The 23156-nt window shown below is 42.2% G+C and overlaps 1 long non-coding RNA gene across 1 annotated transcript in view; it reads left to right on the plus strand.

Annotated features, from left to right (window-relative positions):
* The first annotated feature begins 10564 nt into the window (after positions 1 to 10564).
* The window catches only part of LOC112551164, a 131214-nt gene continuing 118622 nt past the window's right edge, over positions 10565 to 23156 (plus strand). Inside the window, exon 1 of the long non-coding RNA XR_003095358.1 lies at positions 10565 to 10627. This is a non-coding gene — a long non-coding RNA (uncharacterized LOC112551164). The remainder of the gene's footprint in view (positions 10628 to 23156) is intronic.

Here is a 23156-nt window from a genome sequence, read left to right on the forward strand (position 1 = left end):
GGGGGGGGGGGGAGTTGGGCAGGGCTTGGTCCCCAGCGTGGAGTGGGACAGGGCTGTGGGTGGCTCATCCAGGGGGTAGAGGCCAGGGTCCCTGGTGACGCGCCCCTTGTATGCTCAGTAGCTTTGAGGGGTGCAACCCAGTGGTGCTGCCGTCACTGTCTGCAGCCTCCTCACCCCCAAACTGTGCACAGATCTGGGGGATGCATGTCCCCCCCCACCCCCCCTGGGAGTCTGCACCGCAGTGGGGAGCTGGCCCCACCCACCACACCCAAGTCCACAGTGGGCAGCAGCAGGTGGGGATCTGGGCTCTGCTCCATTGCAGCAGCTGCCACCTCCCTACTCTGGCATGGCTGGGGGGCCAGGGGGCTGTGGGTTGGGGGTGAAGGGCACCAGCAGGGCCAGGGGGCTGTGAGGGAGGAACGAATGTCTGTGTTCTTAAAAAAACAGGTCTCCTTTTAATGGAATCAGCAGGTTAATAGAATCAAATTACCATTTCCCAAAGTGATTCCAATAAGAGGAATCCACTTTAATATAATGCAGCCTTGCAGTCTAGTGATATGGGTCAGAATCGACACAGCGTAACTATCGTCATAGAGAGCTGCACTGATTCACACCAACTGAACCTCTTGTCCTGTAAAGGTGTCAGCATCATTACTTTCAGGGCAAGGTGTCTAACTCCCAGATATATCAAATGGAGTTAGGAGCCTAAAAACCGTTGAGGCTATAGACTGTATTCTGTAGCTCTGACCACATTAACAAGAGGACTGTTTGTTTTCAACCCTCAGTTGATTAGACACATTTCTGCACAGGTGTGGAGCTCCATTCATGTGTTTACTTTCATCTGGAAAGCCAGTCGTGGTCACTGCCAGTACTGTGCTTCTAGACTACACAGGCCAATTATCTCATCGAGGGTGTCTATAGAAAGTTGGTATTTGCCAACAGATATTACATCTTTTACCTGTGTTTAGAATACAAGGTAGGTGCAGGTGCAGTTTTCATGGAAGAATGTCCTTCAAACTGTTTGTATATTCCTGGTTCTAAATAAGCTCAAGTAGAGAACATGTATAAAGTCAATTCTGAAAGACTCCTATTTTTGTGAAATTCCTATTCATTTCGTCTTTGTGATGAGACAGCCTAACTGATTCTTTTAGATGGGTAATCTGACTGCAAACTAATTACTTAATTTAATTCAGAAAAATGTGTTTCCTAGATTAGTCCCTCATATTTATGACATTTAGAAATTCTACTGGAAGTAATGGATCTCCAACTTGGACATCTGTAATAGGATCTCATTGTTAGAAATGAGAACACTTGGCTCCTCCTTGGTTTCTGAATTGCTTTATTCTTGTTATACCTGCTTCAAAGAAACTACTTAAGGAGTTGACTAGCAGTTTTGTTTGCTTTTCAAACCAGCAGGTCCTTAACTGAGGCTAGGGTTGTGGATTTTGAAAGGTTGTGAAGCTGTTTTTAATTTCTTTAACAAATGTCCTTAGCATCAGTTTTCTTCTTTATGCATAAAAATCTGGAACAGAATTACATTGATTCAACTGTACATAACAGTTTTCAGTTACTCTGGCTGCTGTTGGTCTGTGAGACTGACTCTTTGTCCTTATTTTCAAAACATTGATAATAAGCTGTGAGACTTTGTCCATGATGCAGCAGGAGTTCTTTATTTTATTTTATTTTATTTTATTTTATTACTATAGTCATTGGGGTAATGTTGAATGGAAGCAAGAGCCAGACTTCCAACATGTGAGAGAGCTGTTTGCTACATTTGGGGATTTCTTAGGCCCGGAAGGCCATAATGCTTTTTTGTGCCTCTGCTTTCTCCAGACAGAGGATTTCCTATTGTTATGCATGATTGGATCTCTGTCTGTGGTGCTTTGTTCCATAGTATGTTGCAGAAAGGTCCATTTGGGGAAGAGGGAAGGGAAGCAAAGCCACATAAAAAAAAATCCCATTTTCAGTTTGTTATGGGACTGTGATTGCTTGTACACCAGTTAAGTTAGTGAGATCATTTGTTGCCTGATATGGTTATAAAATTTGGGGCTTCAACTCCTGTGGGACATGGGGTCTTCGCTCTTCACTGCTGCCAGCAGAGGCATGCACATAGAGATTGCAGCACAACAGGATTGTTCGCTCAATGGTCAATGATTTTTTTGAGGTATGCAAGTAATTTCACTTCCTCTTGCAATAACAACATTGTCCCCTAATACAATAGTGTAACTAGGATGGGGTGACTGGAGCAGCATCCCAGCATCCCAACTTGGTTGGGGATAGAAAAATAACAGGTGTTACTACAGATGCACAATTGCTCTGGCAGTATGATGGCAGCCAGAAGTTGCTGTGGCCCTCGTGTCCTTTTACCCTGACCTGGCTCCTTTGTTACACATCTGTTTAATATAAATTAAAGGGTTAGGGTTTCATTTTCTGTGAGCAGAGTGGTGCAAAATGGCTCCATCTCTGGAACAGTAAAGGGGGGAAGGATGTGCTTTAGGGTACAGACAAATTTACACGTGGAGTGGTTTCAAAAGAGGAGGGGAAATGCAACTCCAGGCTGCAATGTAAAATGAGCTGGAGCCTGTAGTGATACAAATATAGTAAAACTGCTTCAGCTTTAACCATACTTCATCCAGGGTTAATGTTGTGGTAATTCAGCTTGCTTCTATCTCTATAGGCTTATGAACACGTACCAGTTGGAGCATAACAGCTGTGGTCTTGAGCATCATCTCCTCCACTCCTCTGCTACATTACTACAGCTGGGAGCTAGCCCATCATATCATATTCCTCTTTCACAAGATTACATACTACATTCTGTGTATCTCATCCTTGAAGGCTTCTCTGTCTTTACCAAAACTGTCAACGCTAAGTATGGATTGAAAATACTCCACATATGCATCATTTTACTTAGTCAGTGCCTTTGGCCCTGCACTTGCTGTTACAAATAAAGGGATGATTTATAAGCAGTCCAGTATGCTTTGTGACATCCTTTGCAGCCCATAAAACTATTATTTGTTGAGCTCCAAGAGAGACTAATAAAAGTATCAAGGCATCACTTGCCCTTCTCAAGACTTCTGGGTCTTCCGTATCCTCAACAAGGTCTTGAAGATATTTGCTAATGATGCAGAGATTGCTTTGGCCGGTTCTTCTTTAAGCATTCTTGAGTGAATAGCATCAGGACCTGCAGACCTAAATACATCCATTTTATTTTAGGTTTTTTTTCCCTAGCCTAAACTCCTCTGGTGCTCTTGCTGAAATTAAATTAATTAAATGTAACCAATTAATTAACTGAACTCCAGCAAGTATCAGATCACAATTAACCTTTCTTTTGTGAAGACTGAAGTAAAGAAGCTGTCAAATACTTCAGCCTTCTCTTTGTTATCCATTATTTGCTCTCTTTCCTTGTTAAGTAATGGTCACACACTTGTCCTTTATGCAGTGTATGTTCTAAACCTTTTTGTAATGCTGTTTATATCCTTTGCCAGTTTTAACTCATGTTGTGACTTAACTTTTCTGATTTATCTCTACATGCTTGTACTATTCTCTTGCCCTCACTTCAAGTTATACGCCCTTGTTTCCATTTTTTGTGTGACTCCTTATTGAACTCCTGATACAGCCATAATGGTCTCTTGCTGTGTTTCCTTTTTTTCTTTAGTGTTGGGCATGTTTTCTGTTGCTCTTTTTAACATAGTCTTTTCCAGTAACTGTTAGGTCTCCTATACTCCTTTATCCCTTAGGTTAGCTTCCCAAAAAACCCAATCAACTAATTCCCTGCGTTGTTTGAAATTGGCTCTTCTAAAGTCAGTTATCCTCAGTCTGTTACTCCCACTGCATTGTTTTACAGAATTATGATAAATTCAATCATACTGTGATTGTCTTCACCCACATGAGCGCTTATCCTTTAGTTTTTGCAGCCATTTCCTCTGGATTAGTCCAGCTATGAAATATAGCCACCCCCTTGTTAACTTCCATTTCTAGGAACAAAAAAGTTCTGTACATCATTATGGAAACTTGATGGGCTGTCCTTATCTTACCTGATTTCTATTCCAACAGATACCTTAGGTACAAAGTCCCCTTTTACTACATGTTCCTGTCCAGATGTATTTTTTCTAAAGAATGAGTGGGGTGGATTCAGTTGAGTTGTAGAAGACAGCTGACCACATAACTGATCTTACTTCTACATCTGTCATAATTGGCACACATTTGGCACTCTCTGCAGTGATGCAATGGGCATGAAAACTGAACAGGTAGCACATTTGGGGCCTGGCATAAGGCGCATGTTGAGAATTTTGCATAGTTGTCACCTTTTCTGGGTAGAGGGTAGACTTTATCCCCCAGGATGTTAGGTTTGACCCATTTCTTGAGCACCAAATTCACGCAAAAATGGTAACATTATTAAATGGCATTACATTTGTGAAGGAGAAGGGCAAGTGCAAGAATTCAGTGAGGGTATCCCTTAAAAAAACACAAAACACCTCTGATTTCATCAGCCCTACCCCCCACCTCCCCATGTTGAAAATACGTATACAAAATGCCAGCATCTAGTCTGGCTAATTGGTTTTACTCTGAGTCAGACGTTGGTGTGGCACTTATTTATTAGGAGTCCTTTTCTAAATTTACGTTGGGTGTGTACCACAAGCAGCATGAATCAGGCCTGTGAGTCTTAAAGTCCTTGAGGTGCTGAATTAAATAAAGGGGCTTAGTTGCTACAAGTGAAGTGTAGCAGCAGCACCATTTCATTTCATCTTCCATTTCACTGTTTCAACAGGACAGTGTTTCATTTCAAGTTTCATTTCGAAAGCACCATTCCACTTCATTTTGTCAAAACTGTTTTGCTGTTTCAACGCTGTTTTGACGTTTCATCCTTAGGCTATAATGGGGAAGCATGAAACTGCCTATAACTGTCATTTTTTGGCAGATTGGATGAAAATAGCAGGGATGGTAGGCCCTTCTAAGGGCATGATGCCTGCTAAGTTTCAAGGAGATAGGTATAGGGGTTTCTGGGAAACTGCACCTCAAATTCTTGAAAGCAAAACTTGTGTCACCTGTAAGTGTGAAGACACAGGGGGGTGAAAACTGCAGGCATGGTAGCTCCTGCTGAGGCCATGAAGCCTGCCAGGTTTCAAGGAGGTAGGCCCAGGGGTTTCTGGGAAACTGCACCTCAAGCTGCTGACAAGCAAAACTCATGACACGTATGACAGTGTGTGCGCGTTAAGGCGCGCTCTCACTGGTGCTTGGGCCTCTACATAACACAGTAGTGTGCCCCATTGAGGTCTCCTCCTTCCCTACAGCCTCAGTCCAGTCCACCACTTTAAATAACAACAGGTAAAATAATAACTTAGTGAGCAGCAGCACAGTAGCATCAGCAGCATCTCAGGCAGCCAAACTGTGACAGAGCCTTTCCTCTCCTGCTGGAGCTTCTTCTCCAGCACATGTGTTAAGGCGCACCCTCACTGTGTCCTTCCCCCTCCCTCTCCTTACTTTGTTTCCCTGCAAACAAGCCCAGCTTCAGCTTCAAAACTCGAAACATTTTGAAACTTTCAAAATGTTTAGATTGTCTTTGTTTTGTTTCAACGCTGTTTCAAAGCCACTTCATTTCATTTAGATTTCACTGTTTTGAGCTCGAAATGAGTTGAAACAGCATTGAAATGAAACAGCCAGCAAAATTTCACACAGCCCTAGTGGTTAGGCCTACAGGTGCATGAGCTGTATATTTTATATTGCCCTCCTAACCATAGTGTCCAGGCACCAATAACACTGCAGTGTTCAGCGTGAATTTTGACCCTTCTTAAGCAACAAGTCATGATTTTGTATTAACACCTGGTAGCAAATCCAGCAGTATTGGCCTGGAAGTTTGTCTATTGTCAAGGAGTAAACATGTTATGGACTGTGCCTTTAAGATGCAATCAAGCCCCTTTTTTTGGAGCCTCCTGGGTTGTGTCTCTGTATTATCTTCTTGTCTGATACCATACTATTAACATTACATAGAAATAACAGGCTACCAATGCCAGCTCCCACATACCTTTTCATGTGAATCCTGTCCAGTAGGGTCTGACATTGGCAGAGTCAGGAGGCTGTTGGACAGGGTTTGTTGCCCAGGAAGGAGGGGAGGTTAGAGATTAGTTGTTCAATGATGGAAGTTGTTAAGTGATGGAATTTTTTCCCTTGGGCAGTTACTGAATATCTGGAACATGTAGCACCTTCATAAAGGACTTAAATCTTTTGTAGACAATGCTGCATGATAGGGTGGGGCCAGCTCAGCATTTAGAGCCAAATCTCATTTAGCAAGTCTGGCAGGATTAGAGCTGCTTTCCTTCTCAGACATGTGGATTTAACCCAGGATAATAGGGACCACTCCCAACCAATGTACTGTAGGAGATGACTGGCTGGGGGGGAAAGTGAGAAAAAGGAGATAAACAGGGTTTTTTCCACCCTACCCCTCTCCTGGTTGTACTGCAGACCTCGTATCTTCTTATGAGACCTGCCTGTATAAATTAGATATGAGACAGACCTACTGCACTTTTAGACTGTATTGCAAAAATAAAACACGGGAAAATGAGACCCCTGGCTTCTATTTGTATCTCAGTAAATGGGTTGTTTTGAATTGTCAGTACTCTGCCTGTTTCTTGTGTATGAACTCGATCCCATGGGCTTCAGTAGACTTTGGATCAGACCTTGTATAAAATGGGTAGATAACCCAACCTACCTTGCATTTTACAGTTGTTTTAAAGTTGAATAAAAGTGCAATGTGCTTTTATTCCCATTGATGTTGGTCATTTCCTTGCCTATCCTTACTGTGCCCCCCCCACCACATGCGTGCATGCACACACACACAGCAGTGAACATTTTAGTTCACAAGTTCAATATGGTTTTTATTCAGGCAAAATGAACAGGAACACTCTGACTGTTGTTAGTCATCTGCACGACAGTGTTTTGGTTCAGGGCAGCCACATACATTCCCACTGGAAAGTGGCCATCACCTGCTTTTGTTGGCTTTAAAGCTGGAAAGTAAAACTAGCACTGCCCCTTCCTTAAAGATCCCCCATAGCATTTCCACATGATGTGCAATGTGAACTATGATTCATAGGCCTAGTCACCTTAAATTGCAGTTTGTGAATAAATGATTTTATTTACAGCACAGTGTGACTATAGAGTTCTCAATCCACTGTCAGTAGAGGCATCAGTACATGCTGTCATTTTCTTGTTTCACTGGCATTAGCACTTTATATTTCCCCCATAATTGCCCTGACTTAACCAATGCTTTTGGCTTAATGTTCCCTGATGAGCCTAGATACAGAAGAGATCTGTTGCACACAGACTTTCTTTCTGTTTGTGTAAGGTGTGGGGCTAAGCTACCTTCACAGTACTATCCCCACCTGGCTGGATCCAGGATTGCAGCAGTATAGGTGTGATCATACCTTCTTGTGCTGAAGCACATACATACACATGCATGCACAGTGAAGAGAACTCATTGAGGAAAGCATCAGCCCCTTACTGTGATCCCAGATATGAGTGAACTCTCAGTAGCTCCTGCTGGAGCTCCACATATGATCCCCCAGCTCAGCTGTTTAGGGTCTGCTTGGAGTCCTTGTTTTCAAGCAGCTCCAGAGCCTGATGCTCTTTGTTCTTTCTTTCCCTCCCCTCCCCGTTCCACCCTGTTGCATTTAGCAGTGGGAAAAGGAGGAGGTAGGAAGCAGGGGCAGCACAGAGCCTCAAGAGCTGCATGAAAGCAGGGCCTGTGCATTGCTGCTGGCTGCTTCTCCCCTCCTTTCCCTTGCTACTGAATTTGGACCAGTGGATAGTTCATAGAGCTCGCAGCACATGCAGAACTCCCAGCAGGAGCTGCACTGAGGTGCAGGTGAGATCTGAGACGTCACTGTGCATGCTGCATGCAGCCAAAGGTGGGTGTGACCATGGTACTGCACCACCCATAAATCCATTCCGCCCTTTCCAGGCCCCGAGTGGCCTCTGTGCAGGTCTGGGACCTGTGCTTGGATAAGGAGTTGAAAGTGAGTGAATCAAATGGAGAGGGAAGAAGCAGGGAAAATGCACATCATTTCCTGCTCCAGCACCATGGATAATTCCTGCAAAAAATCACTCAAGTAGGGACAATACCATGGGAGCACTGAGGGTGATGGTGGGCAAAGGTAGTGCCTGGTACTGTGGCTTCAGAGGAGTCCATTTTCTTTAGTTAGGTGTGACCACCATGCAGCCTTTGCCATGAAGGAAAAGGAAATTCCTCCACTGTGACAGTGATACAGTGGGATGGTGAGAAGCCTTTTATTAGGTAAATAGTTGGTAATTATTACACTGAGCAGCCACATGCATTACCACATGCATCTTATTTGTTACATCTTTAATGCGCCAGCATTTAACCCATTATTATTTATTATTTATTTATATTTTATTAAGCATAATTCAACAGGAATTATAAACCATACATTTTAAAGACTTGCCTTAAACATTGGCTTTTGTGATGATGCTTTATTCTTTCAGTCCTGCTCTTCATTATCAAAATCAGTCTTTCAGTAGGGAAAATGGCAAACCTCTGAGAGGGACATAGCTCTGTACAGGGGAAATAAAACAATAATTGGTATTCTATTTTCTAGCTAATGCTTAGAAAAATTATATCCAAGAGATAGCATAGAGAGTGGAGAGGGCACTGGGCTGAGGCTTTTCCTAGTTCTGCCAGACATCTGCTATGTGTGCTTGAAAGAGTCCCTTTCCCTCTCTATGCCAGGTGTGGTTCCCCACTTATCCTTTGTCCAATTTGACTGTAATCTCTTCTTGACTGGAACTGTGGTTATGTTTGTACAGGGTATAGCAGAATGGGGCATGTGATATCTGTTGGACCCTCTCAAATCTCCTGTTATGCAAGTGAAAAAACTGGACTTGTCTCACATATTTTAATTGCTGGAATTTTCTTTTTTGAAATGGTTGTATTGACTTGATGTAAAGGATACGCTCCTCCTTTCTAATACAAATGCATAGCCCTCTCTCAGCTGGTGTTATAAGGCACTCTAGCCCATCTAGCAAGCAGGCCTCTGAAAAGCGAATGGCAATTTAGAAGGGAGGATGATATGAAAATGTAGCTTTAAATCACCATTATGTGCCCCAAATCTGCATATTTTTGTTTTTAAAGCCAAGCCTTGGGCATAAGGTAGTGCAGTTTGAATGCTGCTCTTATTTGCACTAGATTCCACCCGCCTCATGGCCTTGTTACACATTGCACTTTTAGCTTCTCAAATGTTGGTCAGTGTTAGTGCTAGCTCAGGTTTGGAGCAGTCACAACTTAAAGCTAAAATGTTCTCTGACTGTCCCCTACCTGCACAGCTGTCACTTGCCACTAGAGGTCTGGTGACCAGGGACCTGACTAGGAGCTACAGCTGTGAGTTGCTGGTGTAGGGCTGGTGAGTCAAGACAGGTTTCCATCCCTGCTTCAGGTAGTGGTGTGTGAGAGATGGGTTGGGGTGAGTGTAGGGAGAGGGAACATGGAGTGGGGAGGCAGAAAGTTAATGAGATGGGGGTGGGTAATAAAATGGGAAGTAAAAAGAAATGGGGATGAGGGAAGGGTGGTGAAATGAAAGAAGTCAGCCATTGAAGGATAAAATAAAAAGTTAAACAAAGGATTACAAAAAATAAAGAGGAAGCAAATTAAAGAAGATACCATGTTTGGGATTGGGGTGTGGGGGGTGCTGGTCATACATCTTGAGGTGGCTGGGAGGTGAGAGCAACAAGAGAAGGCACTTTTGAGGAGCTTCCCCTGCCCCAGGAAAGAAACCTCAGTTCATGGAGACCTGATCCAGCTGCCTACCTTGTTTCCCCCCAGCCTCCACTAGATTCCACTCCTAGATCCATCCATGCCCTGTGACCTGGCTAGCTGGCATATACTCTGCAGGCTAGTTGCTCAGGGTTTCACCCCTGGGGGTGGCATGGTCCCACCTGCAGTGGCGGCAGGAGTTGGCTTTGTGCCAGAACTCACCCCACTCCATCAGTTGAGTTCAGGGGTGGAAAGTTGGGCCACACAGAACAGGAGGGTGGCGAAGGGGATACTGCATCCTAGGCTGCTGGAAGGCTACAATTTAGGGAACTCCATTTAAGGAGTGGCCACACATTAATGGAACACAACCTGGTAAAATGGATCAGAGAAAAACCTGCCCTGGAGTGGTGTAACTTTAAGCCACCTAAAGTGTGCTTAAAATTAGTTTCAGGTGTTCATGTGTGGACAATCCAGGGGCTGAGAGCTCCAGGAGCTGCCTAAAATTAATGTACAACAAGGCCTTCGGTAGACTGCAAGGAAGCCCTGGCCATATCCTTTACAATGGCAATCAAGGGAGCAGTAGAGGCACAGAAGCTATTCTTCATGCTGTATGTCACCAGAGCTTTCCTCCAAGATCGAGCTACATAAGGGAGCATTTGCATAAGTATAAATCAGCCAGGCCACAGGAAAGAATCTGGGCCTCTACATCCCCTTCTTATAACATTCAGCTGGATTTCAAGGTTGTCAGACACTTAAGAGCCTTTTCTTTGAGTAGTGGTAATTGACTGAGGCATTTGATTTGTTTCAGACTGCAGAAACCTGAACTAAGGCATCCTGTGACAGATAACTTCACGACTACACCAAGAGGTGGGTTTTCTGTTTGTGTTCATCCAAGAACTGTCAATCCATGGCTTGGGCAGCATCATAGACCCCTGATCTTTGCTTTGATGGATCAACTAATAAATCCCTGTGGCATTCTCAAAAAAAACAAAGATTGCTCCTGACTGCATTCCTTGAGAAAGAGCATGCTTGTGTTGTATATTCTGATGATGTTTCAAATGAAATAATGACTCCATTTAGCCTGTCTAACATTGAATGGATTTGTGGAATAGTGGCAGAAACTTTAATGAAAACAAAAATGCATAGTGAATTTGCCAACTTTTTTTTTTTTTTTTTTACAGATGTTTCTGTTTTAAGTAGAAATTGTCTTATTGACAGTGTGAGTTAATATATCCAAGAGCCAGACCTCCTGGGCACAAATACTGTAAACTGAATCTGCAACAAAGCATTTTTCTATTTTCAAATATCAACTTTGGGGTTAGCAGCTGCCAAGAACGTTTATTGCAAAGTGAGCTGATAGACAGCCTATCAGTTACAACATAGAATTCATTGTCTGAAGCTGCTTTTCTCTGTTCTCTCTGAACAGTTTACTGAGGATGTTTATAGAATACACCTAATGCAAAACAAACATGGCCACAAAAAGGAACCGTTGTTCACTGTGCTTAGCATAGTGTCTTTATGTGTATCTGCTAAGAATAAGACTACACGATGGGTGTGACCATGTTTTTGTGGGGAGGATAACTAGAGATAAAATGCAACAGCAGTCGAATATTGTTTTTATCCTAATTATTGTGACAGCTATTATTATAACTTGTGGTTGTTTTCTTCAGCCCAGAGAGGGTGCTGTCCTCAGATGGTCTTGGCTGCTTGAAGTCCCTCTTTTCCAAGGAGTATCAGCTTACCCTTTGTAGCCAGAGCTGGGTAGAATGTCTTTTCTGCAAGTTGTGGCTCCTTTCTTCCCAACCTGGGAAATGGCTCAGTACGCCATGCCTCTTTGTGTTTGGGTTAGATTCCCCAGTTTGTGCTTCTGCCACTCAGCCTGCAACCAAGGTGGCTATTTTCCTCTTTCTCTGTGCATTAGACTTCTGATACTCACTGATTATCTCACTCCCAGAGCCTCCTGACTGGTTCTTTTCTTAATCTTCCATCCCCAGCTCCTGCACTAGTTTCATGTGCTTTTTTTCACAAAGGGATGAGGAAAGTCCTGAACTATGGCTTCCATGACTCTTGGCTGTTCTTTTGCAGTCTCTGGCTGACATGCTTGTGTAGTCTTTTCCTCTTTAGTCTCTCTGGGTGAAAGAGGAATCCAGAGTATTACATAATCAAAACATGAAAGCAATTATTTCCCAGTGTAATCAAAGGATCAGTTATGGGTTGGGCCCTTTCTTCTTTCTGCCACATTGTAGACTGTTATAAAATATCACTATGTTATTTGTAGACAACCTGCAGGCTGGCTAAGTGCTTCATTTTGTTAGAGGGTGGGGGCGGGTGGATGTCTGCATATCTGTATGTGCCTGTGTGTTAATTCTGCATTTATACCCTGTTCACACTTTGTGAGGTGTGAGTACAAAAACAGCGCATAAAGGTTCAAGGTATTAACATTGTTTCCTTTATTAATGCAGCCTCTTGATCTTTTCTTGGAAGGCAGGAAAACTTCTACCATTCCAGGTCCCACTAGTGGTCTACACTCAGGTATAAGCAAAGATGGCTAGTTGTCCTAATCCTGATCTTGGTAAAGTCATTGACCAATATCCTGTTGACTTCAATTAGAGCAGGATCAGAAACCAGAAACAAAGCGAACCTTTGGCAGCCCCATTTGACTTCCACACATGCAGTTAAAATTCCTAAGTGGATTAAACATTCTGCACTTGGTTGCAAAGAGGCACTTACTTGGCTTTGCAGATATGTACTGTGGCTTAGGTGCTCTGCACCTGTAAACTAGTTTAGCCGCTGTGGTATCACTGGAGGATGCATTGCACAGGTTGGGTGCCAGGACCTAAAAATTAGTATGCTCATTTAAATGAGGTAGTCCTTTTAAAAGGCCATCATTGAAGTCAAGGGGAGTTCTGCCATTTACTTTATGGAAACAGGTTTGAACTATAAATACTTGGGACTATTTATTTGAATGCTTTGCCTGTTCTTAATGATACCTGATCATAGGTGATGACAGTTTTAGTTTAGATAACTATGAAAAAAAGTAATTCACACAATTGATCATACTTTTGCTGTCACTATTAGAGTAAGCCTAGGAGGCCCCAACTGCAATGAGCTTTATTTTTGCAGACTGCTAAGGAATAGTCCCATAGAAAAAGAAAGAAGAAATAAAGAACAAAGACCTACATTGCCAGATACCTTTGCATTTTCTGTACACTAGATTTTTGGAAGTGCTCAGTAGTTTATGTTGGGGCTATAGTTCTCCAAAGAGTTCAGGTCTCCTTTAGACACCTGAATGGGGAAGCACATTTTTCAGATTGTGAATAGGTGTTGTTAATGCAGAGTATTGGATAATATCTGGCCATGTACTTTCCTCTTTAATCCCTTTTGCAACCTTAAAGCATGCACACATCTGTGGAAGTACATGCAGACATAACTTCTGATGGTACATGATCTGTTGATTTGAAAAGTGCCACAAAGATATGGGAATGACATGGCCAGGATGCCTGAAACTGTACAACTGGTGCTTTACTGACAATGAGAATGAGTCAGTGAGATGTTAAGTGAACTCCCAAAGATTTGTCTGAGCTCTCAAAAATGATTTCAGAAAGTTAATTTAATTCTCTAGCCCCCAGTAGCAATAGAATATTGACATCTTCCATTTAGCTAGGGTATAAACTGTGCTTGATCTGTTCACATTCAGAGACAGTTTACCACATGAAGTTTGCTCTTGTGTACACAGAGGAAAGAGAAATTATCTCCTAATTAAATGAAATAATCAATTACTCAAATCACTTTCAGTAAACCACTCAGACAGTAGAGACAGCTTGCCAAGAGCAAACCCAGTGCAGAAACAAGAGAAGGGAAGACTTTAAATTGAAATTGTTCAATGCTCTATTTTTTCCCCAATATTAATTCTTTTTTTTCCTCTACTAATCTAGACTGTGTTTAAAGCCTGATATATCTTCTTCACAGTATATTAACATTCCAGCTGTTTCTTTCTATCTTGACAGCTAAATCATTAATCTCTTACCTGACTGTCTCCCGTCTTAATTACTGCAGCCCTTACAGCTTCTCTGACACCTACATTGGTCCTTTCAGCCAGTCCAAAAGGCAACCCTCTAGTAATTTCCTTCCTCGTCTGTTGATCCAATCCTATCATACTACTTTGCAGATCTCTCCTGTGGCTCCCTTTTGCCCACCACATTAAGATTTAAACTTCTTGTTTAGTCTTCAGAAGCCTGTACTGTACATCTCTGGTGTGCATCTCCAAGCTCGTATTTCACTGTATACTCCTCAGTCTTCAAGCCCACCAGAAGTGTCAGTCTCAAAGCTCCAGTCTCCATCTCCATTCCATTCTGCAAGCTTTTCCTCTTGCACAGAATGCTTTTCCCCACAGTTTATTCAGCTGTTCGGGGCTCTTTTGATGACCCTTTGTAGAGGCAGGTGAAAATCATCCATGGGGAAAAGGAAATGCTTGGCTTTTGGTCAGATAAGAAATCCCTTCTTCCACCCATACCACCATCCCCGCCATAAGTGTTCAAGTCCACATTTTTATTGAAAACTGCATATCAATGTTCAGCTTGACATTGAGAGGGGAGAGGGAAGAAAATGTGTGGGTGGAGGGAGGTTGTGTGAACACCAGAATCATTTCATAGAAAAAAATTAGATAGCACATCTGTCTTTTCATCAATCTTTTTCATGAATTAAAATAATTTCCTTCCCAACTGTAAATTACTATAACTTCACAGGACAAGAGGGACAAATTAAATGAATTTAGCTCCTTGAAAATCTATGTATAGTCAGTGGCAGTTGGGCACTTCACTCCCTTTTTGTGTCGCTTAAACCCCTACCCCTCAGAAAAACAAGTGTGCCCCCTTTTCCCCACCTCCTCCCTTTCTTAGGGCAGCCTATTTTTACTGTTTCCATTTTTCCCATTCCCAGTTCTTTAAATCTGGACTGTGAGCTGTTTTCCTTGTAACAGCTGCCTGCCAGCTTATTGCCACAGCATAGCAAACAAATAATTTTAATAATATGGAATTGCTGTGTCTTTTACAAAACAGGAAAGCTGTTATCACAGCATTGAGTAATAACTTACTACAGTCACTGTTGTCAGATAATACAACCCCAAGAAAATTCATCTCTCATCTAATTTTGCTGGTTTTAGAAAGAAAGAAAGCAATCTTCATTATTGTTTTGTCTTAAGGCTGATGTATATATTTCATATGTTAATATAGAGTGGTACTTAAATACACATAATCAATGCTAGATTATTACAAACTGTTATCTGCATCCTGTTTTGTCTTATTCATTGTTTTTAGTGAAATTGGTAATTCTGTCTACCTTTTATCTGTTTAAAAAAAATGAATGAGGATCCAGAAAATTACTGTTTATTCTAAAAGACACTTGGAAGAAGGGTTTTTTGTTTTGTTTTTGTTTTTGGTTGGGTTTTTTTTTTTTTGGGGGGGGGGGGGGGTTCAGAGGTGTTCCCAATGACCTTCATTTTTCTCAGGGATTAAAGAGAAATTTTCCTCCTGAAAATACATATGTGCAATATATGAAAAAACAGAAAATCTTCCATATACAAGTTACAGATTAGAGGCAGAATAAAAAATGAAAAACCCAGCATGCATTTTAGCTGTGATAATAATTGATCTGGGAATTTTTAAATATGATTTTATTTACATAGATTAATAATAATAGCATACTAAGATACTATTTAAAAAACACTAAGGGATACTGTAATAAAAATACCTTCATAGGTAGTGGTGACCTGCTCACAAAAGCAAATTAGTAAATAGTTAAGGTGAAGACAGGATGGATGGCTTGCTGCTTAGGGCAGTAGGCTTGAACTTGAGAAACAAGGGTTGAAGTCCAAGCTCTGCCACTGACTTCCTGCATGTCGTTGTGCGCATCACCGTCTCTTTTTAGGCCTAATCTCCCATTCTATAAAAAGGGGATAATATCTTCCCTAGCTGGCAGGAGTTCTATATGGATAAATACTTTAAAGAGGGGATTGTGGGATCACAAATCAGATCCCATCATGCTTTGTTGCATGGGCTCACCTTGCCCCACACACCTCTGTGGCTGTGAGATTGCAGCAACTGGTCTCCCAGCTGGTGGGGGAATGCCCCCCTACCCTCCACCTGAGAGCTCCAGTTAGCTGATGGATTTCCAGCCACAGGGGCCCCTGGCTGCACATCCAATTTATAGCATGATGGGAAGCAGCTACAAATTTGTTACACATTTTGTGGAATAATTCTGTAGCACGTTCCTCTTTTTATCATGCCATTAATTGATTGAACATGTGGCCAGGTGATCACTTAAGGTGTGCTTAACTGGTTAATGACGCCTTAAGTATAGAGAAGCCACTGCTGTTTTCTCTCTGCCCAACAAAACTTGACAATGATGTTCAGCAGACTAGTTTACTGTGAAGCACTCCTGTTAGCAGTGGGCAGTAGTGAAGCTCTGAGTAGGTCAGTAGTCTGGAGAGTAGCAAAAGCACACACAGTGAGCGTGATCTTTTATGGTTACTGAGCAATATCAAAGACAGTCCCATTAAAGAATCAAAATCAACACTGCAAATCTGTGCATGGACTGCCCCCCCGCGCTGTCATGTGGAAAGACAGGTTAGATGCCTCTGTGACTCCCTTCCTCTTACCCCTTTCATTCAGAAGATGCCTGGATGCCTATCTGCTGTGTTGGGATCTATAACAGGTAGGGGACAGACATTAGGCAGGCATTAGAGGGGGTCTGTTAGGGTGTTACTTCTTTCTCATCATAAAGTCTAATGCAAGAGTTAACTAGAGCTACTTCATATAAGAAAAAAAAGGTGTAAAATTTGGTCCAGTGGGCAGATTCCTAATTGGCATGATTTTTCATAGTTCTATGGAAGTTGGTGCATCAGACAGTATGGTCTGCTGTCTCTAGTTTTAGATATCTGAACATTCAGAGTAGCTGTCTGATACCCCAGCCAAATAGATGTGTTGAGGCTTGAGTTTATAGATGCAGAAAAATGAGTATCCAATCGTTTTCTCTCACTAGCTATTTTTAAGGGCAGGTTTGAGACATTTTCAACTACTAGGAATTATATATAATATAAATGGGTGGAGTTTGGGAAAGCTGTACTCTAAAATTTAATGTCATACCAAGCACCAGATGTGAAACCCCAGTGGCATAGCCAGAAAAAACATTATTGAGGGAAAAACCTCGGATATTCTTCATTTTAAGACAAGCAGTTTCATGGTACTGTATACCGAACGAAGTAACTGTTCTGTAATTTTTGATGATGCTCAATTTCCTGCAGTGTCTTTAAGAAGAACTGGTGAGTGAAAGGAGCAGGGAGTACAAGACCTTTTAAAATCAAGCAACACATTGTGAAAAAGTGAGGCCTTTTACCACTAGGTAGGGCTGACAGCAAAAATGTACAGAGCTTTAATTTAGTTTGTTCACTGTGGTGAGTAATTTTACAGTGGTGGCTTTCAGGGCCATATACTGCTGCTACATTTTTCTTATCTTATTAGCTTATTAGGGCTGTAGACTACCTTGGGTTACTTGCTACCATAGTTGCAGTCTAGGAGACACACGTGTAAGTTTTAAAGGCAGTCTGACCCTGGTTTTTGACCATAGTAGTCAGTGGAGTTTTCTGTAGCTTCAGTGGAAACAGCATCAGGAGCCTATATGAATAGGAAATTGTAGAACAAGAAATCCTCCACACACTTGACTGTGTTAAATATGGTTTAAACAGGGACATGGATTCTTATCCCATTACCTGGATTAGCTTTTGTGACTTCTTTGTTCCTATGGGCTTACTGCTTGTTTCCTTGTCTCCCCCAGCACTGCCCCTGTCTTTCCTCTCCCTCTTTCTCTCTTTCTTATAATCTGCTCTCTGCAAGTCCTTTCATAGCATCTGATGAAGTAAGCTTCAGTTCATGAAAGCTTCTTCTACATATATAGATAGAGGTGTGTGTGTGTGTGTGTGTAAACATATATCTAGATATCTACTTTGGTTTGTCTATAAAGTGCAAGTCTGCCTTGCCTTTTATTTGCTGGAAATCCAGTGTCAGGGTTTCCATACTTGTAAATTTAATGAGCTGAAAATATTTTGGAGACAAAAGGAGGTAATACACTGATAATTGCAGAAAGATTTATTTTATTTTGTCATACCTTTTCCTTCTAACTACTGCAGGCATAAACATGTGTAACCACTACAAGCATCTTCTAAGGGCAGATTTTTTTAGATTGGCATATGTAGAATTACACATCTTAACAGGACCTGCATGGCTGATTCTTGGGTTCTGTACTGAAAGAAATTGCTGAGAGTTAGTTCCAGCCAGCTCCTATTGACCATTGCACAAAGCTCACATTGTAAGGTGAATTTTGATTTTCAACATTCACTCATAAACATATTTGCCTTCTTAATATTGTTGTCACTGGGTTATTTAAAAAGCTAAACATACCTACTGAAGAAAGTGCAACTCAATTCTCCTCTGTAATACCTCCCTTCTTTATATGCACATACATAGCCAGGCCTGCAGTAATTCACTGCCTACAACCACAGTTTCCAATGCAGGCACAGTCAAGACAGTCTTTACATCTCCTGGGAGAGTAGACAGTCTTGTGGAGGTCTTGCTATACCATAAACTTCCTGTGTAACCCTGGACAAGTCATCGTGCCTCTCCATTTCATTTTCACAGCTATTGAATGGGGATCATCCTAACTCACAGGTGACTCAAATTTAAATACATTAAAGATTCTGTAGCAATGAGAGCCAGATAAGTACCTAAGAGGGATTTATTTCATTTGCTAAATTTCAGGTTCATGCAATTTGCTATGAATATGCTTTTGGGACAAGACTGTGGGACCTGTCTTACTGTGCTAGAAAATTAAGACCTTACTGCACTTCAATTTTTTTTTAACAATACAGTTTTGACTTAATGACCTTGACAAAATAATCCCTGTTTAGCCAACTCTTGGACAAAATGCCACATTCCAGTTACAGGTATTGCTGTCACTTGCTGACCCAGAGATGGATACTGTTCATTGGTGAAATACCACTGGGTTTATATCACTTACAAGTTGCTTTGGGGGTGAAAGACATTCTATAAGTTTTGTGGTTGCATAAAATAGTGTTGCAGTGTTTGAATGCAGCATATTCTGTTGGTTTAGGCTGAACATTTCAAGAAGCTCAATTCCAAGTGTAAATGAATAGGGGGTGGTTGACTAACTGAAAATCCCAGCCTTAAAATCTAAGTCAAGTTCTGGGAGACGGTGAGACTCTTGACAGATTTGGAGAGACTTTAGAGGCAAGCATTCAATTGATCTGTTTGTGTTTAACTCAGCTGTGGGACTAAGCTTGCTGTTTTCAGATATTTAAATCAGAGAGCCCAGAATGGGAGAGCTTCAATTAATCGTTGCACTGCATTTGAAATACAGATTTGCAGAACTGGATATTCTTTCTCTCTAAAAGTGCCCATAAACCTTGTTAATTATCTCCCTTTAGGGAAGAATTTGGGGATTCTGAGTAGTTCTGGTCTAAGAGATATTAACCCTCTGGGTTAAAAATAGATCTTTGATGATTAACTGTTTGTATCAGCTACCAATTGTTTGTATCAGTGTAGTACCTCCAGCCACTCCTGAGATTGGGCCCCATGGTGTTTGTTAGTCACTGTCTAAACCAGGGGTGGGCAAAATATGGCCCACGGGCCGGATGCAGCCTTCCAGGCCATTCTATCTGGCCCATGGGGCCCCTAAATTTTAGAAAGTTAATATTTATCTGCCCCTGGCTGCCTGTCATGCGGCCCTTGATGGCTTGCCAAAACTTAGTAAGCGGCCCTCCACCCGATATAATTGCGCGCTCCTGGTTTAAACACTTTGCAAAACACAGTCATTGTCCAAAAGATCTTAAAGCCCATAAAGAAAAAGGAAGTATAACTATTTCTGTTTTACTAGTGGGGAGCTGAGGTACAGTTGCATTGAGCGACTGTCACAAAGTCAAATGGAGAGTCTGTGGGAGAGTCAGGAGTTGATACCTTCACTCCCAAATGACAGTACAGTACTGTACCTATTATGGCTGTGCAAAGCTTCAGTCCCTGATTCAATTCAGTGGAGATTCAGCCTGATTTGGTGACTGAACCTCTGAATCTGAATCGAATTAGGAGATCCTTTAATCTCTCCAAGTTGAATCAGAACCTGCCAAATAGATTCAGAGAGATTTGGAAAGATTCGATGATTCGGACATAGACACAGCTTTACACATTTTTTCTGCATACCTCAAGGTACCAGGTGGCTTGTGAATGCTGCCATGCTGGAGAGGATGGAGTGCCCCACAGGAGCACAGGGGGCTCCCCAGCGTGCTCGGCAGCCGACCTGGAAGTGGACCAGGAGCATTTCTGGTCCACTTCCGGGTCTGCGGGAGAGCATGTTGGGGGCCCCCCCACACCTCCCAGCTCAGTGACTCGTGTCTCCTGGGTCTGGGAGGGCACCTGGGGTCCCCCCATAGCTGATCACTGAGCTGGAGAGGTACAGGCGGGGAGCCCCTCGCACGCTCCCCACTGAACCCAGAAGTGGACCAGAAGTATTCCCAGTCCACTTCTGGGTTCACCACCGAGCACACAGGCCCCTCCCCCCTCCTGTGGGACGCTCCATCCGTCCCAGCATCGCAGCATTCACGAGCTGTGCCGGGTACCTCAAGGCATGTAGAAAAAGCATTTAAAGCTGTGTCTATGTCTGAATCACTGATTCTCCAAATCAGCATCGCATCTTCAGATTTGGATTCGGTTGAATCAAATCAGGGACTGATCTGAATCAACAAATCAAATCACTGTCCCCGATTCGGGCCAAATCCGAATCTGAACCGAATAGGGCCCATTTCGCACATCCCTAGTAACTATATCGTCCTTCCTCTCAAAGTCCTGTTTTCTACCATCTGCTGTTAATTAACCTTTTCACATCCTGTAAAAACTGCTTAGTGTCCTGAAGGTCAAAGGGCAGCTAGAACTTCATATTCAGAATTTGTCTAACATTTCTTAGTATACAAGCATGTTTATACGAATCCTATTAACATTTTCACAAGGAAGATATATGGACTTGCAACCCACCTCTCAGGAAGATATGGCCTCAGACAAGGAGTTGTTGCTGTTTTCAGGTAAAAATAGCATTTCTGTGATTCTCCAAAACTTGTCCTATGGTTTGACTACAGCCTCACAGAGATGCTTTGAGATGCAGCTCAGTGCCATATGTTGACTAGAATTTCTAGTGTTTATGGATAGTGGGGTGTCTCTGCAAAAGATTTTAAGTGTACAGAAATAGTTAGCTGTGGATCTATTTCAGTGCAATACAAAATGCTTTATCATGCAAGTCTGTGCAGAGGCAATACACGCTTACAACAGAATTTGATCCAGGAACGACAGAATCTTTAAATGCAGTTGTATCTATTATTCTGTAGGCATCCATTTTTTAAATCAACAAATGCATATGCACTTTCCTGGAGGGCCCAGATGTTCAACTGGCATCAGTTGGCTTTGTTCCACTGATATCAATAGTTTACACTAGCTGAGCATTTACCTCATAATCTTCAGAAATATACTGTGAAAAGTACAAAGCAACATCTGTAACATAGCAACCAAATGGCTCAGTACATTTTTAAATCAGTGCTGATATTGTAGGTTAGCAAAAACAACCACCATATAGTACTGGGTCTGTTGTCTTTTCAGCTATACTTCCTGGGGCATTCTTCTAAAGAAAGTCAAATTATCTGGGAGTGTAATGCCTACCAACTTTAAAATAATGGCTGTGAGTACAACTAAGAGGCTACAATTAAAACACAATGTGTGTAATGGAGAAAAATATTACTGTTGTTTAGTTTCAGGCTGAAATGCCCTCCTTACATGGACATTTTTCTATTAGTTTCTCCTGTTCCCTAATTTTTGTTGAATTAGAGATGGTCTTTATCTCTAACTGCTTAATGGCTTTAGAGATTGAAACTTAAAGACCCAAAGACCAGATTCAATAAAAGACTTACTCTGCATACCTGAATTTTAGGTCCCTGGTTCCTGGACTGGGATTCAAAACTAGAGTTAGAGTCCTAAGCTCCTACATTGCAGGTGGGCAGCTAAACACCTCCATTTGTGGAGCTTGGGTATGTTACACATGGGTAAAAGAGATGGTATCTCCATCCATGCAAGATGTAGGGTCTGGAACCTACTCCTAAGCATGTACATCTAAAAGTCATCTTGGAAAAAATCTGCCTGCCTGTTTACCTTCTGTAACCACTGCTTATTAGAATTTAATTAGGCAGAGTAATTTTGATTGTAGTAACTGGCAATTCTAATGAGCTGCAGCAAATTAAAGTGAATAAAAGGTGTGTCTACATGTGCACAGGTACTTCATGGTACCTTAGGTTACTGAACAGTAACTGAAAATTACTGCACAGTACAGGTGTGTGTCTATACATGCACACCCATGCTGTACAGTAACTATGGTGACTTACGCTGAGTTGGGTGTAAATTTGCTACCTGCACGATGCAGGTAGCAAACTTATGCCCACTTAATTACTGCGCAGGAAGGCACATGTAGATGCCTTACTGCACTGTAATGCTGTGTGTGCGCTCCAATTTCAGAGCAACTTTACTCCCAAGTCAGAGCACACACATCATTACTGCACAGTAATGCCTACATGTCTAGAGGCCAGTGTAAAAGCCACTTGCTGCACAGTAAGTTCCTGTGCAGTAAGTCGCTTTTACATTGGCATCAAGACATGTTAGTTACTGCGCAGTAAATGCACATGTAGATATGCCCACTGTAAAGAAAAAATCCAGGTGAACTCCTGGTAAGAGACTGTGTTGAGTTTTTGCTGTTCATTGCCTGACTAATCTAGTCTCTTTTTATGACCAGGTTACAAAACGCCTGGATGCAGGAGTAGGGGTTGACGTCATATACTTAAACTTCAGGAAGGCCTTCGATACAGTATCCCACACCATACTGGTGAACAAGTTAAGAGACTGTGACTTGGATGACTACACAGTCTGGTGGGTGGCAAATTGGCTAGAGGGTCGCACCCAGAGAGTCGTAGTGGATGGGTTGGTATCGACCTGGAAGGGTGTGGGCAGTGGAGTCCCGCAGGGCTCGGTCCTAGGACCGATACTCTTCAATGTCTTCATCAGCAACTTGGATGAGGGAGTGAAGTGTACTCTGTCCAAGTTTATGGATGACACAAAACTGTGGGAAGTAGACACGCCAGAGGGCAGGGAACAACTACAAGCAGACCTGGACAGGTTGGACAAATGGGCAGAAAACAACAGAATGCAATTCAACAAGGAGAAATGCAAAGTGCTGCACCTAGGGAGGAAAAATGTCCAGCATACCTACTGCCTAGGAAATGACCTGCTTGGTGGAACGGAAG

Source organism: Alligator sinensis, unplaced genomic scaffold, assembly GCF_000455745.1.
Source record: "Alligator sinensis unplaced genomic scaffold, ASM45574v1 scaffold699_1, whole genome shotgun sequence".
Taxonomy (NCBI): Eukaryota; Metazoa; Chordata; order Crocodylia; family Alligatoridae; genus Alligator; species Alligator sinensis.